This window comes from Perca fluviatilis, chromosome 7, assembly GCF_010015445.1.
Source record: "Perca fluviatilis chromosome 7, GENO_Pfluv_1.0, whole genome shotgun sequence".
NCBI classification, from domain to species: domain Eukaryota; kingdom Metazoa; phylum Chordata; class Actinopteri; order Perciformes; family Percidae; genus Perca; species Perca fluviatilis.
In genome coordinates, this window is record NC_053118.1 from 16,579,958 (window position 1) to 16,589,436 (window position 9,479).

The 9,479-nt window shown below is 39.9% G+C and overlaps 1 protein-coding gene across 10 annotated transcripts in view; it reads right to left on the reverse strand.

Moving 5' to 3' along the window:
• LOC120562316 (protein MTSS 1-like) overlaps window positions 1–9,479 on the reverse strand; it is a 55,266-nt gene that overhangs the window by 22,831 nt on the left and 22,956 nt on the right. The gene's annotated exons all lie outside the window — the stretch shown is intronic.

Below are 9,479 nucleotides of genomic sequence, written 5' to 3' on the forward strand. Positions count from 1 at the left end.
AATATTATTGAATGGTAATGTGATATGGCCGAGGCATCAACATCTTATATTGGTCTTAGATTTTCACCCTCTGTGAACTGTTTATCTCAGGCTCAGCTGGAGTGGGGAAAGATGGGCCATAGTTTGGAGCATATGTTCTGAATTACTTATGTCTAAATTCCAAAGGATCACGTGTGAAGCAATGTTGAGTGGATAAAGTGTTTTTTTTCTGGATCCCTAAAAAAACAAGTTCCATAGATATTTGGTGTCAATGTTGCAAAATGTGTTTTGTGTTAAATCTTCCCTGCCTCTGTCTTTCACTAAGCTACCACACTGATCCAACATGCATCAGTGACAAAATATCTCATCTTTACTCCAAAACTAAACCTGTGGAATAGCTGCTGAAGTTTTAAGTCTCCGTCGCTGTGTGATTATGAATAGTTTGTCTAAGAACTGGTTTTCAGATAATCTGCATCTGTCCTGCTCTTCTAAAAGACCAGAATTAGCTCACTGTGCTTTTTACTGCTCTGTAAAAAGGAGGGCAAAGCAGAGACAAACTGTAATACAGAGAGATACAGCTTGACAGTGAATTAAGCTATTCTACATGGCAAATTACAACTTTCAACAATACATAATTTAATGTCAGTCCCATTGAGCCCATCATGGCCTCAATGTTTTTCCTTTATCCATTCATTCATCCTTTCCTCTTTTACTGTGCATGCTTGTTATTGCAGAGGGTGTGGCTACTACATGCCATAAAAGACCTTTCTGTTATACAACACCAGAATTCTCATTCATTCCTTCGTTGGCTTGTTTAGTCATCCTATCCATCAATCCATCCATCTGCCCATCTCACCCTAAGTATGACTGCTTGTTATTCTAGAGGGTGTGGCTGATAGATGCTATAGTGCCACAAGGAGGCCACACAGCCAAAAGAAAAAAAAGTAGGATTTAGTGCTGGCAAACGTTTTTCAGAGTTACTGTAGACTTGGCTTACATTGTAGCCCATGTTGCCAAGAGAAGAGTTGGTTTCAGTTTAAACTCAAAGATTAAACTCTAGTTTACATCACATTAAGATTTTGTGAGATTATTGGAATATCCCCATTTCCATTTGAATAGAGTTCCACTAAATGGCACATTTTCTTTCAAAGAGACAGAAATTTGTCTGCAGACGTTAGCATTGCTCAAGGCGTGGGTATGACAAAAGAACTCCTCCTGTGCCATGAGCATAAACAGGCAGACATTCCAGGTAACTGAGCCTTGCAAATCAAACAGTTTACACCATAGCAAGATGATAATCATGAGAAAGGTCTTTGGTTGAATTAAAATAATTCAGCAATACCAAATACTCCATGTGTGAAAGAGACTTGTGCGTGTCTCCCTCTCACAGTAGGTAGCCAGTCAATGTGGCCTCTGCCATAACTGCCGGTTACCGTGGAAACAGGGTATATATGTGCGTGTGCCTGCTACACTCGGACTTGGGCTCCAATAGTGTTACGAGGTTAGGACCCTTTTGTTTTCTTCCATGTATAAAGGCTTTGGGAAGTATGACACCCAAAGCTTACATGTAACGTCCAATATAATGGACAGCAAAGCAGGGTGGGATAGTAGGACTGATTCAAGATTTTTGTTAGCAACTTCTGATGGTGTAAATTGACATTTTTTTGTGAGATTTGTACGATGTAAATTTTATGACTATCTTATATTTGAATTAGTGTATTTTTGCCATATTGTGAAAAAAATAGTCTTAATAAATATATAATAGAAGAAGTGTTAAGGGTTAGAATGTTGACCAAAAGTGGTTCTCAGGCCAATCTGCCCTGTTTGTGGAAAGTTGTTCTGTTGCTCTCAGGATAAAGTGGCTGCTAACACACATCGTCTACTCTGTCTAGCACCAAGTGACCCCTGGATAGAAATAGCACCATTGGCAGCTCCAGTTGTCACACGCACGCACACGCTTCAGACCGCTGCTCTCTGTGTGTGTCTGTCTGTGTGTGTCTGTCTAGTGGCATAGCTGGCTGTCAGTAGAAATAGCTGCTGTGTGACATGGTTGTTTCGGAGGCTTGTAATTATCCCCGCACCACTAACACTTAACCAGTTGAAAACACACACATTATACACTATGAGCTTGACTCTTTGGTGTATCTGTGTACCAACTGTGCTAAACTGACGCCTTTCTTACCTAGTGAGCAAGTAGCCAGCGCTAGCAACTTTGAGAAAAAAAGAGCAAATTTGGCCACAGAATGTTTTGACGTTTCAGCGTTTTGTCTTTTGCATGATTTGGTTGGGAACGCCAGTCCTAGCCAATCAACAATGTCCCACAGCAGAGAGTATACAGTACAAAGTCAATGGATTGTCTTGCAGCTGTTAATTAATTCACTTGGTCAGGTTGTAATACTAAGAAACCACCACTTTTCATATATCCCTAACAAAGCTTTGTCTATTGGTCTGTGATAGTTCAACTTTCTGTGGGAACTTGTGTCTCAATAGTCTATAGGGACATTTGTGACAGAGGTGATAGTTTTCTGTCTGTGTGTGGGTGTGTGTGTATGTGAGAGAGAGATAGTATGGCTATTTGATGTTGAGCTGCCAAGTCGGTCTCTGTCCTCAACCCCCTTCCAGACTGTTCCTTGGAATGTCACACTGTGCTCGCACAGAGTGTGTGTCTGTGTGTATCAATGTAAAAATCAATGTAGCATAACATCTGAATTCTTCTCTTCAAATGTAAAGTGAAGATTGAACACAATAGCATTAATGACAAAACATTAATGGGATTTGACACAATATTGATTTCACTCAATTCCCACTTTTCAAAGCAACACTGCTGGCTTAAAACCTCAAAGATAGCAATGATTCACCAGAATACATCAAAACATTTTTGTTTATAGGACCCTATTTTATTTCAATAAATAAACTAAAAGGACCCTTGTTGTGTGCACCCCACGTCACAATCTCGTAACCACCTCTTCACCTCACAAAACAAAGTTGTTATGTTACAAGCAGTTCTGGAAGTTTTGATAACAATTGGTATTACATAATGGGACTGTGCCTCTACCTTGGGTTTTAGCAGAACTTTCTCTATACAGTATGACCTAAACAAGTAAGTAAGTATGACTTGTTGCTACAACTAGGATTCTTTTTTTCTGTCATATAGTGGGAGAGAAGGAGGATAAACACTTGAGAGCAAAAAGGGAGAAGGAAACATGGAGAAATAGAGAGAGGGAGTGATTTGGCTGGGGTAGTTTTGACAAGAAGATCAGGTTTGCTAAGCTAAAACCAACTCTGTATGGGCACCAGATGGTCACTGTTAACTCTGGGCCAGTGGTTATGGAGACTGGAGACCATACAGCTGGACGCACACGCACGCACGCACGCACGCACGCACAAACATTACGTTTTGCAAGTAAACTGAAAAAATAAAGTTTAAATTGGAAAAGTATTAAGGCAAATTTCACAGTTGTATCGTTTTTTTTACTGTTTATTTATTTATCTTTTTCCACTGTTTTTTAAGTTCAATAATTGCAACATCTTTCCAGAAGTCAACGAGTGAAATTATCGTGATTTCAATATTGACTGAAATAATCGTGATTATATTTTTTTCCCCATAATCGAGCAGCCCTAACACACCGACACACACACATACACACACACAGACACACACACACATAATAACTGAGCAGTTGGTATGCCCAGATGGAGCCACCCACATAGGCTAGATTTCATTCATTGATTTTTATTTCTGCTCTGTCAGTCTGGTGTGCTACTGTAAGTCTACAATTACATTTTTTAATAAATGATAGGCCTAAACTAAGTGACTTGAGGGAGCTGGAAAAAAAGTGAATAGATATAGGAGTGAATGAGTCAAAACAACCGATCAAAAGATTATCTCAATAAATAAATGGGGATAGGAATCCGCATTGGTCTCCAAGGTCAAGGGCTCATAATAGTCTGCTCTAATAGTTCACCTCCTTGGGAACCAAGCTCACCTCTTCATTCATCAATAGCTGCTGACAGTAAGTCAGCTTGCCCTGTCTACCCACACACACACAGTCAGCAAGTCTAGCCTCAATGGGCACCAATGCATGCAAACGTGTGGGCGAGCAAACACACACGCACCTGCTGCAGTGTGACCAGTGCTGACACACAAAAACTCCGGACTGTCTGACTACAGCTCCTAACAGCTGTCATCCAAAGACAGAATAAGGGAAAGAAGAGGGGAGTGGAGGAGAAGATGAGCAGAGGTGTTGAAAGAAAAGGAGGAGTGGGAGGGAGAATAAAACGATGAAGAGTATTTTCAGATACTGTAAGCATTCTGTAAGTGTCCGGTTGGGGGGAAAAAAAGGGTTTCCTGTATTGAGACTTACTTTAGTTGAAATGTGTGTATCTTAAGTAGAGTTGTGTAGTAATATCATTGGTGCTATATGAATTGATTTAGCTTTTTACTCCTTATGAACGTCTCTAAATTGCAGACTTTACTTTGTGTTGTATTGTAAGATATGCGTTGTAGCAATCAGCTGAGCATTATCTGGTTTTATTTAGTGATATAGTCTAAATACCAGCGTTAAGCAGAAACTAAAACATCCACATTGATTTAAATGTGCTGACATCAACCAAAGAATGGCATCAAAAGAACAAATACTGAATTTGCAACATCAGCAACATACAAGTATAACAACATTTTCAAACTCAGCCCTGACCCTATGGCAATGAACATGCATTTAAATGACATATACACTAATGAGGAGTGTTAACCACTAACTACATTTCAACAGCCCTTTCTCTTACTACAGAGCACCATATTCACTGAATACTGACAGGAGAGATAAGAGAAAGACAGAGGGGAGGGCGGCTCATTAACCAGGTTTGAACCCATGATGCTGTTGGTCAATGGTTTGCATCATAGTCAAACGAGGCACCAAAACAACTGCAGGCTGACGTCTGAGTGTCTGTATACAGATAGTGAATTAAGCACTGGATGTGTAGCTTAGTGTCCATATTCAACATAAACCTACACATTGGCAATGGGCCAACAATGTAGCAGATTGTAATACTGACTGCAAGATATTTACAATCTGTATTCTTTAAAATAACTCACTGTCAACTGTAATTGTGAATGTGTGTCAGTGTGCCACTGCAATGCAGTGAAATGCATCCTGCATAGTAATGCATGAGACTCCTCTTACCCTTCTCTCCTTTACATTGCTCTGCTCTACTGAAGGCTGCTTCTCTCCCAATCTCCTCTCTACTCCTCGTGTGCTTCCATTTTTCTTTCCTTTTCTGCCTTAATCTTGTTTCTTCTTATTCTCTCTGCTTGCCCTGCCAACTTCCTCTACTACTATTCTCATCCCATTACTTTTTTTCCCCCCTCTTTCTTCCAACTCACTAGGTCTCTTTCTCACCATCTTCCTGCATTCTCCACTATATTCTATTATATCACCAGTGGTGTACGAAAGTGATGTACATAGAGATGATTTAGAGATGTAGTGCTTTAAAAGAAACCTAAGAGTCTTGGACTGATATACGCTAAACCGAGCAGAGGTGGGCGCCCTGGTAGCTCACCTGGTTGAGCGTGCGCCCCATATACTGAGATTCAGTCCTTACCGCAGTGACCCAGGTTCGAGTCTGACCCGTAAAAAATAAAAATAAAAAAAAAACGAGCCGAAAGTTGTTAACATGAAGTGTGTCAGTGTGCCACTGTAGAGCTGCAGCCTGAATACTAATGAACGCTGTACAGAGTTCCAGCTAAATGTTTACAGTGTTGACATAATGCTTACTGCAAAGTAGAGAAAATGTGTGGACGAGGAGGAGAAAGGAAACTGTAAATATATGTTGATTTTTCATTGTTAAGATAAAGGGGAGAAGAGAAAGTATTGTTGACAAAGAGGAGTAATTTGAGAGTGACAGTATGTCACCTCTGTGTGGTTCTGCAGTGTGAATGCTAACGAGGTCTCGAAGCCTCAGATAAACAAGAAAAGATAGCTGACAAATGCATCCATTGCTCTCTGCATCGCTCGCTTTCTCATTTGGATGCTTACTGAGCTCCTGTATCTCTACATCCCTCCTCCGTAATTCTCCCTCTCTTTCACAATTTCTGTCTCACAGCACTGTGGTATGAATGGATACTAAAGCAATGGATGGGAACCAATTAAGATAACAAGAATGCATTGCTTTCGTCTACAAAATGCCACCATCCTTTTTCCTGTCACACTGTGTGGTCGGATGTGTGAGTTATTTCTCATCTTGCACATTTGCTGCACATTCATTCCTTCTTCTTTTTTTATAATAAAAAAAAAGTGATTTTGATTTGCCCAATACATCATCACTATCAATATTCTGCATCTGAGATATCTTACTGGAACAATGATAGGCAATTATACATTGTGCATTTCTTGGGGTGCCTTCATCCAAATGCTTATTAAGAATTTCTCTTTTAGATACTTTTGTGTCTACTATTGGACTGCTGCTATTCTATAACTGTAGTAAAACACGTTTGGCCATGGCTGTTTAATAAAAATAGTTTTAAAAAGTAAATGTTTGGGTAAAGCATGGCTAATAAGACTTAAAGCATTGTTCCATTTGGCCTACAGTGCAGTCAGAATGTCAGTTTTAAGGGTTTCTGAGGATGTTCATGTTCCCCTTTATATTTTATAGCCCCAGAGTTCTGGGACAGTGCAGCAAGACAATCATCCTGAACATACAGCTAAATACAAACAAGAAATGTTTTATGGCCAAACAGTGGATAGTTCGGTCACCTGACTTCAGTCCAAGCAGGTGTTTCACCTGCTGAAGACCACACTGATGAAACTAAGAACTAAAAGAGGATGGCTCCAGTACAGGCCTCTCAGAGCATCACCACAGAAGATGTCAGAGGTCTGCTGATGTCTACAGTATGGGTCACAGTCTTCAGTCTAGCAGGAAGCAAATATTCTTGTCAGAAAAATTACAACAACATGGCATTTCTGCCTGAATAGTATACAAACTGTTAAGCAGATGGATACTGTACTGTAGTGTGATCTCTAGAATTCACATGCTGCACAAGAGAGTAAGTACAAGAGAAAAGTATCAGGGTGGTCTCTCGACAGAAATCCCAAGCTAACAAACAGTCTCCAGGCAGACTTATATGCTAATTTATGCTAACTGGATTACTGTACTCTGTAACACTTTACTTGAAGGAATCTACATAAGAGTGACATGACACTGTCATGACACAGTCATGACACATTAACCCTAACTTGTCATGACAAAAACCGAATGACACTTACTAAAAGAAGCGTTATGTCCAACGTTTATGACTTGTTTATGATGTTCATGACACGTTCATGACAGTGTCATGTCACTCTTATGTAGATACCTTCAAGTAAAGTTTAACCCTGTGCTCTACGTCATAACTGCACATGTTGGCTTCAGCTGGAGATTGCAATGCAAATGTAGGTCATTGAGGAATTCCATCCCCCCTCTCCCCTTTATTCTACTGTATTCCTTTGATTTCTTCTTTTAAGCTGTTCTCTCTCTGATCTAGTTGTTCTCTATTATGCACTCCAATCTTTCGGTGTTGAGTTTAGTTTTCTCTCTTTCTGGTTTCTTTCTGTACTGGCTTAGTCCTCTGCTCCCATTCCCCTCTGTGAATGCAGTACTATAATGTTAACATGGTGTCTGAGTTAATCCAGTCAGTAAGCAGTTGGCCAGTTCAATGAACGGTCAAAGTTGGGACAGAAAATAAATGCTCAAAGCGAAGTGGAGAATGTCCCATGGGAAAGTACATCCTTGCAAATGCCATCTCTACTGACTGAATAGTCACAATGTTGTCTCGGAAGAATACTTATTACAATACTTACAATATTGAAAAATAGCAACATATTAAATGGTAAACATCACTCATCTTAATAATAAAAACCCTGCATGGTCCCAAAGTCCCTGTTATCTAAATGTTTTCCACATACAGCAGGTAACATCTGATCATCACTGGGTCTTCAGAACTGCATGTTTAGGGACACAGTCAGTTCTTGAATCTTGGGTGGATTGATAGACCGGGTGTATTATGCAAAATGCACAATCTCTGGTATTTACAGGTGTTAGGCTAAATATACGGCCAATGGACTTTTAGACAACATAACTACTGGTGCCATTACATTTCAGTCTCATCCGCATTCAAGACATCAGATGTGGTGCAAACTAACAACCTCGCAAATAGGGTTGGGCATCGAGAACAGATTCCTACTTGGAATCATTTCAAAAATTACGATTCCATTTCTTTATTGGAATCGTTTGGAGGATTTGGTTTCAAATCTGATCATAGGTTCCAAATTTAATATGCGCAAGTTTTGGTTTCCGAAGCGGCCAGGCACTTGTTGTGTTGCAGCCTTGGAGCACAGTAAGCGTCGCTCTAGTGTGGCTTTATTTTACATTGAAAAAGCTGTAAAACTGCAAACCACCATTGAATCAAAATAAAACTTTCCTCTTATTTGTGAAATAAGCATGTGACCCATTTCAACTCCACCCCTCAAAGAATCGGAATCGAGAATCGATAAGAACCGGAATCAAAAGGAAGAATCGGAACTGGAATCAGAATCGTTAAAATCCAAACGATGCCCATCCCTACTAGCAAAGCTTAAACACAATAACATCCGCTGTTGTAATAGAGCTGGCAATATCAGGTGTCATTCACTGATAGCCAGTGCCTGCATAATGTTCTACACGGCATGTAACAGCTCTCCAGCAGCTATAAGTCTACTGCCCAAATAACCAATTAAACCCCCGAATGAGGGGGTTTAATGGTGTCATAAGATGACCAGAGAGAAAGAGAGAGAGAGAGAGAGAGAGAGCGAGAGAGAGAGAATAGATTACCCTAGAGCCCACTCTTGCTCTTTTCCGGGCTCTGGTGCCCCACTTTCTCTCTAATCTTCCTTTCTGGTCTGACACACATTCCACAGACAGATAGAAAGAATTTACTAGAAGCTCTACCAATGAACTAAATCCATTGCTTTTTTGGTTAGAGTATTGCCATCCTTATTTAAGGTACGCAGAACTAAGAAGCAGTGGCAATGATAACGGGCACTTAAAACAATCAACAAACAATGAAACCCAATCAACATAACTTTATGTTTTTTTAAATGTATTGGAAGAATGAGATACTTTCTGGTCAGAAGTACGGCGCAGCGTCACATCAGCATATGGTCAGAACGTGCAAAAAGTCTCATGTCATGGTTAATCATTTGCAGTGAAAGGGACAGAGGTTCATATTTCCACTGCAATAACTGAACACAATAACAACTGAATAAACTAAGGTCTGAGTCATTGGGTCTGAGTCACGTTCATCTTGTATGCAGGACTAAAGTCACAGCCTAACTTGTCTTCATGAATCTCATATTCAGATTCATTTAATTTCAATTCTGTAATTATTTACATTGCCAACAAGGCAGAGATAGTCAAGTCCGGTTTTAGGTGCAATATCACCTACATAGGTCTCAACACTATAATAGAATAAAACAAATATAAGCTGT